A 19,477-nucleotide genomic window follows, 5' to 3' on the forward strand; every position below is an offset into this window, starting at 1 on the left:
CAGTGGGGTTTTTTTCCTTCCACTTAATACAATGCTTGAATAACAGAGCATTTAAAGATTTACAATACATATTAATGGCATTTAAGCACCCTTCAGAGTAAATACACCTTTGTTTTTCATCTCCTCCTATATTCACCTTTTCCTATATTATGCCTGCTCTCTGCACCTCATACACTTTAAAACAAGGCCACCTCATCACATTCTTTCTTCTCTGCCTCTTCCTTTTCATTTGGCAGCAAAAACTATCTCACTACTTAAAGAAAAATGACCACTCGTCCACTCCGCCACCACCCCCACCCCCCCTGCAGAGCAAAAGCTCAATATATCTGATCACCTAGATAAATCCAGGCAGCGTTGTCAAGGCCGAATGTCAGGCCACAGTCACAAAGGCTGCTGCTCTATTAAATTCTTTAGCCGATAAAACACTGGTGTGGCAGCTTTAGTCCGTGCCGTTACAAAAAACAACTGACTATTGCTTATTAAGTCAGACAAACAGCGGTTTCTAAGACTGTGCCAGATTTTTACCTTGTTTACCCAATTAAAGCTCTCGGTTGTACATACAATTTCTGTTTCGTCAGTGACACTACTCAATTACTACTTTTTATTCAATGGTGAAGTGACAGACATATTTTTAAAAAGAAAACCCAAAACAAAACCCAATCACTTAAAAAAAAATCAAAACAATTCCCTAAATTATCTACCCCAGACTTTATGTCAAAAGAATTTGTAAAATAACATCTTTTCCCTCAGCAGCACTTTTAGCCTTGAAATAGGAGGATGGTTTTGTGGACATGATGTGTCATGTGAATGAAAACTGTCACGTGCACCACCATCTTCCATCTTCTCCCCAAAACAGCCCAGCTCCACAGCACTGTTAACCATTCTGGCTTCCCCCCCCCCCCCCAAATATTCCTTCTTCCCCTTATTTTCTAGACTTCAAGCAGTTTTGTGGTATCTTTAGGAATTATTACCTCTCCCTAGCTCTGTTAGATGTTTTTTATAAAGATGGCACACTGATCCCAGTTTGGAAACTCTTGCCAACTTCAGCATCATTTTCTGGATATATTTGGTTTGGATCCATCACCATGCTGAGAGATTGTGTAGCTCTGATCATTCCTAAGCTGTCCTGGAAAACCAAGACCAGAAATAATAGCCTTTCCTTCTTGCTTAAGGCTCACTGAAACCAGAAGCTAGACTAGCCCATCATTTGCCGAGTGCCCAACAGCCAAGAGCCATTGCCTACTTGCTGAGCCCACAGCGCTCAAGAAGGAATCTGAAGAAGTTGTCACACAACTTTCCAAAGGTGGCCCATTTTAAAACATCGCTTATTTCTAACAGGACCTGAATATGTTTCAGTAACTCAGGAAGGAATATTGCAACAGGGTCCAGGAAGAACCAGTCCAGGACGTGCCAGGTACCAGCTGCAGTGCTGGAGCACATTAGCAGCTCTGAGTGCCAGAAACCAGCACTGGGTGGCAGGCTAGGACAGCACTTAGTGGTGACTCCCAGCCCTGGTGTGTCATTTCTCGGCTTCTCCCAAAGTTGCCTCCTTGTCACCTGCAGAAGGGTACAAAAGGTTTAGCTGGGTGGTAGAGCAGATGAAGCCCATGCACCCAGCACTGGGAACTGCCTTGCTCGACTAGGTGTGCCAAAGAAACTAGGCAGAGCTCTCCCTCCCCCTGCAACCAAAGGAGGCTGCAGATACTGGCTCACTCTTTTCTCTGTTTAAACCTGAAGTAAAAACACCACCTTTGAGAGGGAAAAGTGCGACTGGAATTTGTCCAGGCAACTAATCTTGTGGGTGTAATTTTAGAATGGAGCAGTCTGGTAGTGACACACATTAACGAGCATATCTTGCACTGCATCCCTGTGTGATGTAAAAACAATTTGGGAGTCAGCAGCCTTCTTCCCCATGAAAGTAGCCACTAAAACCTTCCCCCATCACCACTAGTAAGGGTATGACTAACTCACAAGGTGAACCCCTGGACACAGATCAGCCCTCTTCCATCCCTAGGAAAATAAATTACTCTGTTGGGCATATGTGGGAATGCTTTTGAGACAAAGCTGATGGAGACAGACATTTCTATTCCCCACAACCAAGCTCCTGATGCTTCTGTGCAGCATTGCAATCTCCTTTCTATGTGTTTGGGTGCTGTGTTACAGCTCAGTCACTTTGTCTCCTCCTGGGCCTACTGTGATTCATACCAACTGTCTGCAGACCATTCAAACACCCATGCCCTGTCTGAATGCATAAAACGCTAATCTCATTAGATTTCTCATTTTCAGCGTAATATTGTCACAGTGCTATGCACCACTGCCACAGATTAGCAGGCTTGCCAGAACGGAGCCCCACTAATGAGTTAATCCAAATAACATTCAAATCCCAAATCAGATTTAAAGCCATCTAGACAGAGAACCCGCCAAGAATGGGTGAGGGGAAGGAAGGTAGAGGGTCAGCCTTGTTTTGACAGTAGTTGTTGTCGATTAAGTGAGAGGGGGTTATAAGGGAGAAGCAAGCATGCATTTTTTTTCCTTGGTAGGACAGGCTCAAACTCCAAGTTACTATGCATGGCCAATAGCCCAAATGGGCCTGAGAAATAATCTGCAGTAACACATATACCTGTATGGACTGTCAGCTTCTGACTTGAGAGAGAGACACTTAGCTATAAAAATGAGAAACTAGCAAAGCTTCTATTGCCATTATTTAATCTACAGTGCTTGGAAGGTCTAAGCAGCTTATAGATCTGAGCTTGATCCATTCCAGCCAAGAAACTGGAGATGAGGGGAAGGGCTGGTTTTCCTGTATTAGTTTCTTACTCTGCCAGTAACCCAATGTGCTGAAAAGACACACAGAAGCTCAGAGAAAAGGCATCGAGGGAAACACACATCTCTTATTGTTTGCATTCCAAATAGGTTCTTCAAAAGTAGCTGCAGTCTGAAGGGTAGAGCTGGCAGGGAATACTTCCCCTCCCCCTGCCATCCTTTCAAATGAAATTGCTCTTTTGGTGGGAAAATAGTGAACTACTGAAGCTGAAAATTTTCATGGGTACATATCGGCTTCATTAGGTCTCCAGTAAGACATAGTTCCACCTTAGGTTTGGAAAATCTGGCCAGAGCTCGAAGAAGTACCTAAGAACAGCCTGGCCTGCAGAATACTGTCCCAGAACAGGGGAAAACCAAGGACACAACAGGGTCACCCACACCTCCAACAAGGGTCCAAACACTACCTCTTCAGGATACTTTAATTTCTCTTTAATATTCTCCATAACATATACCTTGAAAGGCCTCAGCTTTGCTTCATGGAGAACAAAACATTTTTTGCAATGTTGGTGTATTTCCCTGGACAGAAATATTGTTTCCTTACCAAAGATTGCCTAGAAAACAGTATGGCTTGCCATTGCACTTATTTCCTCCTTGTGGATCCAATCCTTTATGTTTTACTCAGGAAAGCAGTCCACTGCCCACAATAGGATTTTTTTGCCAACAGTAGGAAATAAGTCTTGCATCCTTTAATGAAAACCCAAGAGCTTAGCACCAGGACCACACAGTTGCAAAGAGAACTGCATTTTATGCTGGCTTGTACATCGTCAACAAATTTGTATGTGAAGTTTTAATTCATTGATCTTTTGTTTGACCATTGATGGATGGAGCTAGAAAGAAGAAGTTTTGACTCTCAGATGTGGAATTCAGCTAAGAAAAGCTGCTGAGAGAATCCTATTTCAACTGGTAAATGTAGCCAATGTGTTATGGAAATATCTCTCTCTAGGAACTTTTATGGAACAAATGCTGTGTTAAGAAAACCTTTCCTCCCAGAAGCCATGCTTCTCAGCACATCCCTTATTGCTGTACTTTTTAACTATCATGTCAACTATTAGAGCATGCAAGCTCACTGGTCTGAGCCAGAATCTGGAGAAGTCAATGTGAATCTGTCTGTTGATTGCACAACATCTCGATCCAGGCCTTAAACTGCATTGCGTGCGGACAGAATAACTTGCCTATTTCTCTTCCCACCTCTCACTAAGCAAACAGACAAGTAGTAAGCAGCACATTCAAAGAAAGAAGGTTCATTTTGGTTTATTGTGTTGTAACTCCATTAAATTGTCCTGCTGATAAAGCATGCCGATATACTGCCAATTTTTAAGCATGAGATAAATTTTCCAAGTCACTCACATCTTTTTGACCATGAACAAATAGATCCCAGTGTAAAGGGCATGAGACAGCCAGCAGTCCCAAACCTTCCAAATGTAGCTAAGCTGCCAGGAACATGCTTTTGTGTGCACAAATCCTGCCCCTTCCAGAGACAACTGCCCACAACAATCTTCCTGCTCCATGCTAACAAGGTACTAATAACAATAGTAATCACAGTTTGCCTGCTCAGCTCACCCCAGGAGCATGGCAGCAAATTGATGATCATTTCTCATTGTGAATTATGACACAGGCACATCACCTCACCCCTGGAATAAAGCAGCACCTGCCAATCCTGTTAAAACAGCAAGGGGAAAAATGAAAGCCCTGCCGTAGCCAATCTGATTCCCTGCTGACTCTAATTACCCAGACGGGATTTTTACAATTGCTTCCTCCACCAACTCCTGCTCTGCAGTCTGCAGACTTTAGCTAGTTCTTTCTTTTGTATGCCTACCGCCACTGAGTAGATTGGGTTCCTAATGAGTCTTGACACTAATGGTACAGGGAGACAGCGCAATTACATATCCCCCTCCCATTCAGAGCAAACCTGGCAGGAAATGACCTGAGACCTCACACCCTTCTACCCCAAAGAATCCAGTTATAATGCCTCAGGAGCAGGGCCAGCTGGTGCACACTCCCCCCTCCAGCAGCCCTCACTTCACTTCCCCTTTCCATTGTGCAGGTGGCTGGAAACAGTTCTTTATGGCCTAATCCATGACTGGTGGGTTAAGGCTAATACAGAAGCCAGAGAAGCCTAAGCACATTTGGAACTGAAGCCCATCAAGAAAGAAAAAAAAAAGAAAAAAACCCATTATTTCACATATGTGCTGGAGAGATCTAACACACAGTTGTTGTCGATTAGGTGTTTAACAATGTGTGTAACTCAGACTGCTTTAAAGTGGGGAGGGGAGAGACATGTGCTTCTGTGATTTCAATGTTGATTGTAGTCCAGGTGTAAAAGAGACTGGAGCTACCTATTGAACTGTGAGCTAATTACAAGAAGAAACAGATGTTGTCTGCTAATGAGGATGCAGATCCATGAGAAGCATCTTAGCTGGTGAGGAATAAACATGTCTTCCACTCCTTGAGTGAGCAGCAGTCTACAAAAGATGTCATATGTCTGTGACCTATGTTGCCGCAGTATCTGAAAAACTCACAAATGATAGTATGTTTGCCTCTGTCAAGAGTCCTGCAAAAGAAGAAACCACTAGCCCCAATACACAGGTGGGAAGATGAGGCAGAGGACCAAGGATACGCACAGTATCTGATCAAAGCATAAAATAGGCCCAAATCAGCTTATTCACACTCCAGTGCTTTAACTACAAATCTATTGTTTGTCTCATACTAGTAACTCTGAACCTAGCATTTCATGTATCATTTAATCTCTTTCACTGCTTTACTACCCTATGATAGCATAATCTCCTACTTCTATTAGCCTCACTGCTCCTTCTGTTTCCCCTCAGGGGCCTGTAAGTCTTCTGCCTCACAGCTGTTTAGCATGACGTATGAGATGTTTCTCTTAGCCCTCTAAGAGTTCATCTGGCCATTGACGTTCTTCCTCCTCCTCCTCCTCCTCCTCACCCCCAGGTAACAAGGAACTGCTGCAATTCTCAGCTGCTCACCAACTTCTGTCTTGTTACCCTCCACACACATACCCTGACAGTTTCTCTGTACACCATGTACTTTCTCTCCTGGACAGCATTATCTGTGGCACTCTGAGGCTGCCATCAGCATGAGTGAGCTCTCTAAATTGCAATACTTATGGATTATTACAGTTTAACACCAGGAGAAAAGATTGGAGAATTTATCTCCAGTGTAACTCCACTGGCAGCAGTTACAGCATGGATCATTTCAAGAATCATTTCAACCTTTTGCATCCTCTTCTCCAAAATTTAACCTAAAATGTGTGTAATTTTAAGAAAACAACAGCTAATTTTAATCTCACTAATTGCCCTTTTCCTTATTGACAGAGGTGCTCAGAACCATATCATATCCTGCAAAGTTTTGAGGGACAAGAAATTACGCAGAAAAAGCATCACAATTATGCAGGTGTTGCTATTCTATAACCCACTGCACAAAGCATTCCATAGTTGCAAAACATGAAAAAGGAGCAGTAATTTCAAGTGGCTCAAGGAACTCCTAATGGAGTTCTTTCTTTTTATTTTCCTCTCCAGTTTTAAAGTATTATTTACTGTAGTATTCAATTAAGAACAAGGGTTTACTATAGCAACCACAGCAGTGAGAGGTACTATTCACACACAGTCTGAAATAGAAGCTTTTAAGCACCTTCTTAGCAACACTTGTTGATAAACCTATGGCATAGGCGAGTGCTATGTGGTTTATAAGGAGTGACTTGCACACTAAATTAAGTCTGCAGGAACTGTATTGCTTAAGGTCTTCCCCTTCCTCTGTGACTTTAACCTCCTAGAATGAGCACACTTGTTACCAGAGAGAAACACTAATAAAAATACAAAGACATCATCTTTGGACAAGGACTACAAAGGAGGATCTGTCATACGTCAGCTTTTCTCTCTGCCACTATGTGGCAGCAGAAGCTGGTTGTGATTCACTGCATCAGTATCTTCACAGGCATTCCAGCTGTGACCTTGCCATCACTCATTCTGGGGACCCTCTCTCATTCAGCATCTGCCAGCTGTCAGCATGGGGCTCCAGGGAAAATTATAGAAGATTTCTGGAAAATTACAAGGGGCAGCAGAAGGGAGGATTTGATTTGTTTCATTTTCTCTATATAAGGGAGTTCAGGTGCCTGTGATTTGCCAGCTTCCTGACTTTCTTTTGCCTGGGTGTCTGTCTCTATTCTTCTGTAGTCTTCCACTTCACTGCTTTAGTTTTTCTCACGTATCTCCATTTCACACCCTTCCTCTTCCCTTGATGTCAGAGTTTAAAAGCAATGGCAATCTCCAAAGAGTCAGTTTTCTTCCTCTCAGTACTTGATCCTTGAAGGACCATCCCAGCCTGCTTAAATCCATTCCACAAGAGTGGGAGAGCAACAAAGAATCCTCTCTCCTTCTGATGCAGAGGCTGGGTATTATTTAGACATGTCAATGAGTATCGATCATTATCTTCCTTGATAGGTTTTCCTTAAGATGCGCTCCCTTTACAAAGGCACCTTCCAGACCCAGCAAAGCTGCAAATGGATGTGCACTGGAAAAACCCACAATTAACAACTGTGGTTAACCACAAGCAGATAAGACCATCTTAAACATGCCTGTCTTTGTCTAGACTAGATGCTAAGTGGTGTTTGAAGTATACTCACTTTAGATGCTATGAGTAATTCTGTTTTCACATTCCCACCTGCTTCCCCTACTGGTTGAGAACATCATAACAAATATATTCATGTGGATTTGACATTCAGGATTCTCACTCTTTCATCGATTGCAGTATCATTGAATTCAAGCTGGCAGTGTTCCACACTGCAGGACAGAAATGCTGATCACTTCATCCTGATTTCTTATCTCATTATGGCCTACATTTTAACTGATGTACTCGGTTGCATTTCCACTTCCTTCCTAAAATCCAGCTGCTAGCATGGTCAGGTAACCACGTCGCTCCACTACAGGGTAGCTATATTTGGGCAGTAGCTGAAGCAGCTATTTTGTGTGTATTGTTTGTAAAATCTGTTGGCGTTAAGAAAGCTATACGCACATGCAGCATTACTGTTCTTTCCAGAAAGCTATCTGCAAATATGTTCCAAACTCTACATTCTACTATGAATTTAGGCAAGTGTTAGATTTATATAAAGGCCAAAGACTCCTTTAGATAGGAGCTCCTGGTTTGTATTGTTATCCAGGCTATGGCTGTCGAAAGCGTCTGAGCATATGTAAGCAAGGACCTGATCGGCTGGAATTGGGTGCTGCTGATTACAGCCATTATTTCAAGAAGACTTAAGGGAAACACAGATGCACACCCTAGGCTCGGCAGAAAGAAACAGCTTTAAGCACTCACACAATTACAGCTGGGAAAATAGAACCACTACGGAGTATCAGGCTGCTCATTAACTTCTACTGCCAAGGTTAACACCTATATTTTAGCCCTCTCACGTATGCACTGTGAAACTCCCTTTGATTGTCCGCTACTCTCCTCCTGCTGTAGGACCCAAATCAAGCCCTGATTAGACTGTTTTCAATCTTCTTTAAAAAGCCATGGACAATTTTAAGTGAAATGATGTTGCACAAATTGTTTTAATTAAAAGAACCCTATTTTCTCCTTGACTAGAATCATACCCCAGGTAGCAACAACACTGACAAGAAAATCAACAGGTGGCCTGTTTACCAATTACCTGAGCATCACATCTGCTTTATTCAGCACATTTTCAGTAGGAGTTGGTTACATTCACTCAGACTTTTATAGGCCAATTTATTAATGACTCTCTTAATCCAAAAGCTAGAAATTTCACTGAATCACTTCAAAAAGATGTCAAGACAAGTTATAATCTTTGGCAGGCTAATGCCAAACAAAAAGTGTAGCCAGGGTCTCATTCATTAAAAATCATGCTATTCAGCTTCAGCACATCCATTGGTTTGCTATTCTGGAAAGCATAATTTCATGCTGATACTTTCCCAAGTCCCACATTGCTACATATTTCGAATATTTTGTCCCAATATGATCTGATTATTGCTAAGTAGGAAACCACTGCCAACAAATTTCATGCAGGCTGGATTTAATCTCAGAAAAGGGTGGAGAATGAACATTACAAAAGGCCTTCTACTGCGCCTTCCTTCAGCTCAAACTATTTGGCAAGCCACAGGCAGGCTTGGTACCCATGCTAAGCTCCTTGTTGCTAATATCTCCAAGAAAGCTCTCTTCAGCATAAATTCAAAGCTCTGCTTCCTTACCTGGGAGCCAGCAGGAACTGTGCATTCCCTCTGGACTGTGAAAGAAAGTCTCCCAGCCCTAGACCCCCAAACGGACTTAATGCACTGATGGAGCACCTGAAGTCCCTCTGTGTTACTGTCACCAGGGTCTTGATACTCCATTTTTTGGCACCCCCACTAGCACATCAGAGCTCTCCTGTGCATTACTGCAGGGACCAGTTCCACTAGAAAAAGTAGCTGTAAGTTGTCTTCCTTTCATATGGGAGAAAAACAGTGTTTCCTCAGTGTTCAAAGCACTGAAACAGGTTGTGGAGGCTCTGGATTCAGCTCCCTTCCTTGTGGTGCCAGGCTCTTAGCTCTAGACTTAACCATTAGGCTAATTCCAGGAAAAGACTCTTGCTTAAACTATAAGATTGCTGTGAGAGATGAAGAATGTGATCAAAGGGATAGGGAAGTCCCTTGAGAGACAGCAGATATGGGTTCTTGTCCTTTTAGCAAAGACTTTACATTAAGACTTCCTATTAAGAAGTTGTTGGACAAAATACAACTGATAGGCTCAAAAAAAGCTGAATCCAGATCTCCCACTCATTCACCAGGTAAATCCCCTGCTCCTGACTACTTTCTCTGGCAGGTCCCACAAAGGGAACTGAAACCTCTCGGTAACACACACCTTTGCTGTTAGAACTTGCTCTGTATTTGAGATACGGATTCAAATCTCCTCAGGATGCCCGAGTGTTGGTGGGGAATATGATCAGTCTAAGTGAGAAGTGTTTTGGAAGTAGGGTATTCTGAAAAAGAAAAGCTTATTCCCAACTTTCAGGAAAGAGCAGATGTTTGTGAAGCCTAAGTAGGCAGATGTCTCATTTGACAGTGCTGAATGTGGTATCTCAGTTGTAGAAAGGGGCACAACTTTCAAGATACATCTATCTTCAGCTTGCTGGCTTTTGTGAATTGCTTTCTGAGATCCCTATTTCTCCCTGCATACTGCAGAGATAATCTAGGTACCTCAGTCAGGTTTGTGATATTACAAGGTGTAAATGCTTATGTCTTTGTGGCTTTGTGTCCTAGGTGTTATAGGAGTTGATATGATTTTATGCTATTATATTCTTCAGGAACAATTCTTTCACCCACACCCTGACGGCTTCTACCTGACATGCTCGGGTTTGGAAGGCAGCTCCTGAGGAAGTGATGCTGCCAGCCAAACTATCAGTGCTTGATGTAACTGTGCTTTGAGCAGGGGAAAAAAAAAAAATATCCAGATTCATAATAATAGTCTAAAGCTGACTAAACTGAGAGACTATGATGCATGCTCTGTCACAAGCCTTCTGGATTATCAGCAGAGATCGGTGAAGTTACCTCTTCTCTGCCATACTGATGACTAGGCCAGAACAGCTCTGCAGGGCTACAAGCAGAGGAGATGAGACACGTGCTGTGACAAGACCAGCTCTAAGACCACCAGTAGGAAGAGGAATTGGAGCAATCACTTGACACAAATTTAGTGGGACAGTCAGTGGTTTTCAAGGGCTTGCAAATAGTGATTTTTCAGCTAAGCAGCTGAACCAGAAAAAAAAGCGTAAATATTTCATTTGGATTGAACCAAAGCCTTTGTTTTTAAACCCATCATCCTTCCTTTGTGTTGAACAAGTGCCCCATCTGAGCCAAAATGGGATATTTTGTTGTCAAGGACTTGTAAGAAAAGCAAAAGAAATGAAGGGTTAGATTCACAGAGGTGGTAGAAGAGGCTGTCTCCGTTGTAACAGTCCCTCAGCAATGGTTGGTGAAATTACCTCAGATTTGGGAAGTCATGCCTCAAAAACTTATTAATAATGGGGGCAAGGATTAAAACCCAGGTCCCTGCTGAGTGTTTTATAAGTTAGATCAGGAAGTTGTGGTCTCTCTGAACCCACAAACATGCACAATCCCTTGAAGAGGATCCGAAGGCATCCCACCTCTAAATACCCTATTGCCTGTTAGCCAAGACACATTTCGTTGTGAGGGGACATTGAAGGAAGGGGGCAAATCCTCAGGCTGAGAAGTAATTGATCTGGATCTTTCATCCTGTTCTGCTGAGGTTATGCAGTAAATTAGAATGACATCTGCCAGTAATGATGAAGCTACAGCAAATCCTGCACTAGAGTGAGAGACAGCCTTCTCAGCATCTCTTCCAGCTCCCTGTTTCTGTGATCCTGTGACCCTGACGAAGAATTCTTGGGTGAAACAAACTCACTATTTACTATTTGCTTGTGTACCATAACAAATTACCTAAGGGTGAATGAAACAGGATAATGGCTGGCTGGTAAATTGCAGAAATGGGTTTCTCCTGGACATTCTCTAACTATGCTGAGTGTCCTACCATTGCACAGCAAATTATCTGGGTCCAAAACAGAAGCAGCAAACAAAGGAACTACTGGATAAAGTGAAATGGCTAAAGGAGTATAAAGTTACTTTCTTAAGAAAGTTGAGTTTAAATGTTAACTGGACTATGACAGGTTTTATTAGAAACTCCCTGGCTTTGAGAATTATTTTCCTTTATTGGAATATTTGGCAGAGAAAAGTGTCAATTTTCCCTGTTTACCTAGAGGCTATTTCTGCCTATCTCCAATGGCAGTCCTGTCCCAAGAATTCACTCTCAGGACAGAGGCTCGTTCCAGTGATTCTGATCCTTTCCCCTGCCACAGTGACAGTCTGTGGTGTAGCTTTGCCTCCCGTTAGACTTCCTGAGGAAAGCCAACACTAATGCCAGGTTTGGAGACAATACTGTCCCTCCATGGACCGTAATATGAGGCTGCAAAGCAAACTTTGCTTTCAAACAGCCACAACAAAATAACAAATCCGCCCCTTCATTTTCTACACTCTATTTTCCTAATTAGGTGGGTGGGAGAACAAATGTCCACATGCAGAAAGTAGGTGGGCATAGGCTGGATAAATCCCATGCTCCCAATTCTTGGCATGGAACAGCGCAGCCATTATCCTTTCTAAATGTCAGGGAACTAGCTCCAACTCTATGAGGTGCCAGACACCTGCTCCCACTAGTCCCAGCTTCGCCTTCTGCTGTTGCATCTCTCACTCACAGGCCTTGGTGTAATTCCACTCTGCACAAATTGAGCCGTAAGTGCCAGGAAAGTGGGATTCTGAAAGCATTTCATAGAAAGGCATGGACCAGGGCAGCAACAGACCCACAAGAAGGGACACAGCTGCCATTTCCATGAAGAGGAATTACTCAGTACTGAGACTGCACATTGATAAAAAGCCAGCAGAGGGTTAAAGCAAGATGCTTTCTTGCAGGCAGATGAAGTGAAATGGATTTAGGGATTTTTTTCACAACAAAAAGAGATGGAAGAGCCACAAAAGGCTATTGAAGGAAGATAGTGAGCTCTCCTATCTGACACATGTTGACACAGAAGCAGTGGCAACAGAACAAGGCTGTCATGTTGAAAAAGCAGTTCTTCCAGCCACAGGCTGGGCTGCCAGGCAAATCCTGTGCAGTGAAGTCCTCAAATACAGAGGAATCTATCTGACTCCATACAAGGAAGCAGCAAGATGGGCAGAGCCAGCCTCAGGAGGTCATCACTCCCTGCCTATGATCAGGGGTCCCTACACACTCCTATCTAACAGTTTAAGATGGGCAGAGCCAGTGGACCCATCAGCAACCATGAAATGTAGCAGAAGACACAGCTGCAAGGAGATAGGGTGGAGGGTAAAGAAGGAGAGGTGAGAGTGCTTCTCAGTTACTTTCTCTGGCCTCACCCAGGGACTCAAACTGCTCATCTGGGGCAAGTGACACCTAATGGACCATTCAGCAGCAACCCTAACACCCTTCCCATGTGCACTATATAGCAAAGCAGCCCAATGGCCAAAAAGGAGCCTGCTGAAGATCACTGCAGCATTCCAACTTGGTCCAGCAAACCTGTCACCATTCTTTGCAAGGTGGAAACGTTCAATGCCCCAGGCAGCTGTCAGCCCACACCCTTGCTGGAGAGGCACCGACAGCTCTGCCACAGGGACAGTGTAGTCCCCACTCCCTGATCTGCACAGAACATGCCATGGTGCTCACACCACTCTTGTCACCTGGGCTGAGCAAAATCAGCTGGTTTAGCCTGGAACTGGTTGGAGAGCATGCACGCAAGCATGCTACTCTTCCAGCGCATTTGGAAGAAGGCAATGCCAACAGTCAAGAGTAGTAGCTCTTCCACTGGAGGCTTGGAAGCAGAAAGAGACATACCTTGCCACACTGGAGACACAGGGAACACAGGTGGGAAGAAGAAGGAACATGTGCCACAGCCCTTGTAGTAGAACAAGTTCACCACTGCTCAGCTTGCGCCTCTTTGGGCAAACCTGCAGACTGCTAGCCACAGCACGGCAAATCAAGCAAGCCATTCAGCAGCAAACTACAGAGACAGGTAAGAAAGCCAGCCAGTAGCTTGCTTTCTAGTTCATCACATGGCTCCACCATTTTCATAGAAATAGCAGAGCTGATCAGTTTTCATGACGGTAGCAATACTGCCACCACAGCTTTCAGGCACTTCAGATTACCTGTTTTGTGAAAGCCCGTTGTTAACACCTATTTAATGCATAGTCCTAGAAACAGTGGCGCCACCTGAAGACAAAACATTTCTTGCATTTGAGGAATAATGTATCACCCAAGAAAAATGGGACACTTTTCAAGAACACAACCCTTTCTGCAACACCATGCTGCTCTGGAGACTGCCTGCTAAAGACACCAAATAACACACCAAGCAAAATACAACTCTTCTTGTGACTACTGAGTGGTTTCTCTGGCAGAGAAGAACGGCTTTCCCACTACAAACCATTTGTCAGACTAATGCTTCCACAAATGACAGACCAGTTCTCCCCATGAGTGGCCCTCAGAAAAGGTCCTAATTACACCACGCTAATGCAGAGGAGGAAATGTATTGATTGGCATAGAAACAGAAGAATATTCCCAGACTACTTTCCACCTCATTTCCAAACTCATATGACTCCCCCATATGTCAGCTCGAGTAGCAGTGTTAACTATTCCATTTTCTGTGGAATTGGTGAGAATCAACTTGAAAGCTCTTATGTAGGAATTTAATCTTTCCCTGTGAGAACCATAAACATTAATCAAACCATACACTGCAAGATAATAATTTTTAATTGATATTGCATAGCACCTAGCAATTCCCAACCAAGTTACAGAAGTTTGAACAATGTTCAAATAAGGCAAAGATATTGTCCTTCAGGAGACAAGAAGCAAACAGATGGAGAGGGAGCATGAGAAACTGAGAAATTATGTAGATTTCAGTCACATTCTGAGTCTTATTTATTAAAGAACAAGTTGCTTTATAGTGGACGGTTTCTATTACTGTAGGGTTTTTAAAGGAAAATCATTATTGGAAACTGCAAGATATGTGCCAAGCACATATTTTTCTTACTGAATTTCTTATTTTCTAACCTCATATAGTGCTTCAAAATACATTGCTATGGGCAAGTATCCTTCTGAGGGAAAACCTCTGAAAATCATTATTGAGTAGATTAACATCTAGCATATAAAACAACGTAAGACAAGAAGGAGCTGTATATGGAAAGGAGGAGAAATACTTGCCTAGCCAGAGGTCAGTAGGTCAAATTTTGATCCCAGATAACCAATCTGAAATAAATCCATTTACATGAGCACTAACCTGATGTCAGTGGGTTAAATGAGCTCAGAACCTGCCAGCCAAACACACAGTACACTTGAAATCTTGTTGCTTGGCTGATATGAGTCTCATTGTTGGGAGCCATGTGGTTTTCCACTTCTGGAGTATTAACTTCTTTTCAGCCAGCAAAATCCACAGGATCTGTTTGTCTTGGATCAGAAAGTGCCAGCTGTCTACTTCACCCAGTATGAATAAATGCAGATTTACTGTTTCAAAAAGACTTATAAAGAATAGTGGTTGTCTGAAGCCAGAAATCTCCACAGGCAATCTCCAGACATATTTTCCATTTAAGCTACCTGTAGCCTAAAACCTGAAGACTGCATATGAAGATCCCTAAAGATCAGCTTTCAGAGAGAGAGAGAGAGAGAGAAAGTCAGATTCTAGTTAGGACTATTGAAAAAGTTTCCACATTTGCATTATGTGCTGTCTTGGAGAAGTGCCCAATTTCAGCTTATACAGGAAGCATTAGCATGGCCAATTGTGTTATAAACATGAGAAATAACACACAGTCCTTCCTGAGGTTGTCGCACAGCATCTAGCTTGAGAGAAGGAAAGAAGAGGGAAGTCAAGGCAATAGAGAAGGAAGAGGAAGAGTCAATGAGTCCTAAAGGGAATGAAAGGGGATGACTGCCTTCAATTTCCGGGATGGAAATGAGATGAGAGCATCTAAGTTCCATTAATGTTGTCTATTTCTCTTCCCATCTGTGCAACCAATCCGTGAAATTCAGCAGGCTAGTAGGTCTGTCTCTGTCTCACTCCTAATGCAAGTGCAAACGCAACACCTGCTGTTGCTATTGCAAGAGTAAAACAAATATCTGACAGGAGGGAAGGGAGAAAGAAGTATAATCTAGATGGTTTTCTCCTCACTTAAATGCAATCAAATGCTAAAAATCTCAGCTTGCATTCATGGTCCCTGACACAGAGGGCCAGCAAAACAACCACAAATCCTAACCCTATTCACATCCTGGCAGGTTAAGAACAAAAGGACATTTTGACTTAATTACCCCTGCTTCAAAACAACCTCAAATTTGGATACAAAGCCAGAAAGTCTCTAAACTTTTTTGCCCCAAATAATTTGAAAGCTTCCCGTGCATGATTTCATCTGAAAAGTCCCACCCATTCAAGGTGGCATAAATATCACAAAATACTGTGATTGTGATAGAAATCTCAAGAATATCTCAGACCACTGCAGACCCAAACCACAGGTACATCAGGCGTCACACATGAAATATAGGATCTACTTCTGAATCCTATCCAGCACTCTTCTCACCCACTGTTTTAGCTGTCTTTAGTGGCTGACTAAGCAGTACTGTATCTTCTCTCCTCCCTCTGGGACCATGCAGGTAATTTGGCTCTCCAGACTGCTCTATCCAGCACGCACAGTTGCACTGGAGAAAAGGCAGGTGGTCTCCTGCGTGCAAGTGCATGCCCCTGCACTGCCTGGCATGACAGCCCATGACAATATGACCCAATATGTGAGAGTATGCACCAGCATGTCCCATGCTCCTTCTTATTACATGTCCCACAACTGCTGTCTCCCACTGAAAGAAGCCTGAAAACATACACTGGGTTGGTCTGAACCCCAAGAATAGCTGAAAACACAGGTCCACATTTAAATCAGCCCAAATACCTTGACCTAGCTATAAAGGTGCACCATCCAGACATCATTGTAGGAACAGTGCTCAGAGGGACTCAGACTAGCTTTATTACTTCACAGATGTTTCCTCTATACCTTAGAAACACACTGTCATGGTTTAGAAATGTTATTTTCTCACCTGCTTACTTTAAACTAATTTCACTGCTGCAAAGGCATTGTCTCTCTTCATTAGCAGGGTTTTCACAGATACAGCTTTGCTCCAGCTTATGTATTTTAATAATTTACTCAACCAGCATGTACTTGCTCATTTCCCTTTCAACTAGCACTGCAACCATGCGAATACAATTCAGTGGATGAAGCAGCTATGAAAAATTGTTTAACTGTGACCTTAAGCAGCCTAGTTATGGCAGAAACCCTCTCCCATTAATCAGTTGCACTTTGTCTGTGGTATCGACTTTGTACTCTTTATGGAGCCTTTCATTGCAGAAAAGCTGGTGGATAGCTCAAGAATGTCAAAATTACATTCAGATTTCAGAGCATGGAAAAAATAAACAGGGGGAGAAAAAATCTTGACAAAATTCTTATGCATCTTCCAGATGCTGCAACATGTACTTTCAGAAATGTGGTGTGGCATTTTCCTGTGTTATTTGAGAAAGTGTGTAATCACCCAGTTGTTGGGCTTATCATACAAGAAGTTGCCAGCAAATAACTGTTATCTCTCAAGTATGAGATTTCTGTCCCTGGCTGACATTGCTGATTAAAGAGTTCCTGTGGTGAGCGAGTGTGGGAAGGCAACCATTTTAGCTGGTGGTATATTGTTCCCCATTCGTATTATTTAAAAAAAAAGGATGGTGCTTACACAAAGGAGAAACAGCAACATAGCTGGAAAGGCAGAAGCAACTGTGAGTCTATAGAAAAACAAGTTACAATTCAGCACCAACGCAAGATTGTTGATGAGATGCTATGCTGAGGCTGGCAGGCCACATTTAGTTTGATAGGTATGATACCCTTGCTTATGCAGCTGCCTGCCAGAAGCTGTAGAGATCATCCTGATCAGAAAAAGGCAGTTCCAGAAGCTCTTCTGTCCTGAATAATGCTGCACTTGTGAATCCTGGCAATTCCTGCAATTCCTGGTCAGAGGGATACATGCAGCAGGGTACGTGTCTCTTACCTACTCACTGGCACTCTGGGGGTAGCTGAGATCCACAGGAGTATGGGATGCCTGGATTTCTGCAAAGAAACATCGAGCAGTTGGACAGTAATCCCACTGGGGGCAAAGACTGTCTTTGGAATCAGTGTCTGTGCAGCACCCAGTGCTGTTGTCTTAATGGTAAATGGTTTAATAGAAAGAGACAACTCCAAAGTCAGCAACAAACACAGCTGGGGCTCACAATCTGAACAGCCACATCTGACCTTTCTCTTACCTGTCAGGGAAGAAGAATATCTTCTTTTTATATAAGCAAACCCCAGAAATAACATATAGAAACTGAACAGGGGAGACAGAGCACATGAAATGGAAGGGTTAACATTCTTTTCTGAAAAAGGGTGTTACTCCCTCCATAACTGATATCAAAGCAGTTTGGGCACAGTACATCCCAATGAGAGAGCATGTGGCCTAATTTGGCACTTCTTCCACCAGCAGGAGGCTCTTCTGCAGGCTATTCACAATCCAACTGAGGTTGGCATCCTTGCCTGGTTGAAGCTGACATACTGTGCCACATTATGAGTGGGAACAGGACCATCCTAACAGATTAGCATGAACACAGGCTTGCCAGAATACCAGTATGTGGATAATACTTAAGTGTTAAAGGGGGGATCTCTGTCCAAAAATGATGAAATGACAGTCTGTCTTCGGCTTGCCCAGCTACAGTTAGGAAATCTGTCACAGGGTACCACAGCTGAGCTAGGCACACCCCAAAGCCATTTCTGCAGCCCATGTCAAAGAAGGAAACCTCTGTTTCAGGAATCAGGTTCTCTAGAGGACACAGGTATGAGCTAGTCCCCAGAAGAAAACTGTGAGAGCCTCAATAGACTGGTTATTTTTCTTGCTGGAGTGCCTCGTTTGGCAGGGAAGCCCAATTAAAAATTTCTTCTGTAATTTATATACCTGTGGGCTTCATGGTAAGTTCTGTAGTGAGGAAAAAAGATTAGGGTCAGACTGTGATGAAGTCTATGCAGATACACAAAGTGAAGGGTAAGGCAGGAGAAGCCTCTCCCCATTTCTTACTGCCTTGGGAGGTTAAAGCAATACTCTGTGTTGGGTCTGAGTGCATTAGCCCCCATTTGCTCCTTGGACAAGTACTGTGGCCAAGCCAGCTGGCATGCTGCTGTGTCTCAGCAAACAATTCAGGCTGGGTACCTTCAAAGCTTGCAGAATATGAACCGAATTTTTGCAAGACACTTGTTGCACATAACGAGGAGCTATGATGTGCAAGGCAAGGAAGAGTCATACTGACAGGATCAGCATCAGAACAGCTCACTTGGCATCCTCCTATACCTCTCGAAATTAGGGGTTTTTTCATCTGTAGTTGGAAGAGGGACCTACCATTTAGGCTGCACAGGTGATTTATGCAAAAAGTATACTTCGGCACCCTTCACAAGCAATTAATGTCACCTCTGAATACTGTTTTCAGAAGGTTTTCATAATAAAAGAGGAGAAAAACAACTATATTTGTACAAACCGTGGCTAAAGTGTTTGACACTTTTCAAAGGTGTGTGTTGAAACGCAGAAATATTTTTAACCCCAGATAAGATCTTGAGGAAATGTTTACTGGGCCTCAGAGAAAATGTAAATCAAAACTGCCAAAACTATGTCAGTAGATTTCATTACAGTTTACTTATTTAAGCTGAGAATGAAAACAAGCAGAGTTCTGGGCAAGTTTGTACTCCTGCATCTCCTTTTAGTTCTGTCTGTTTACATTTTACAGTGTTTTAGGAGTGACACAAAGGTGGCAAGTTGCTGAATTCTAAATGTCCTTCAGTAGCTGGAACATTGCATTCCCGTGCCTTTTGATGAGTCACATTACTTATTTGTCACATATGTTGTTAACACAAGGAAAGTTATTCAATGAAGAAATTAATCCAGGCAGCCAGCCATGGACAGATGAATGAAAGTGACCAAAAGCAGGTTGGAGCAGAAAGCAAGGAAGGGAGAAAGGACTGTTAAATCTGTGCAGTCTCCA

This window comes from Grus americana, chromosome 6, assembly GCF_028858705.1.
Source record: "Grus americana isolate bGruAme1 chromosome 6, bGruAme1.mat, whole genome shotgun sequence".
NCBI lineage: Eukaryota > Metazoa > Chordata > Aves > Gruiformes > Gruidae > Grus > Grus americana.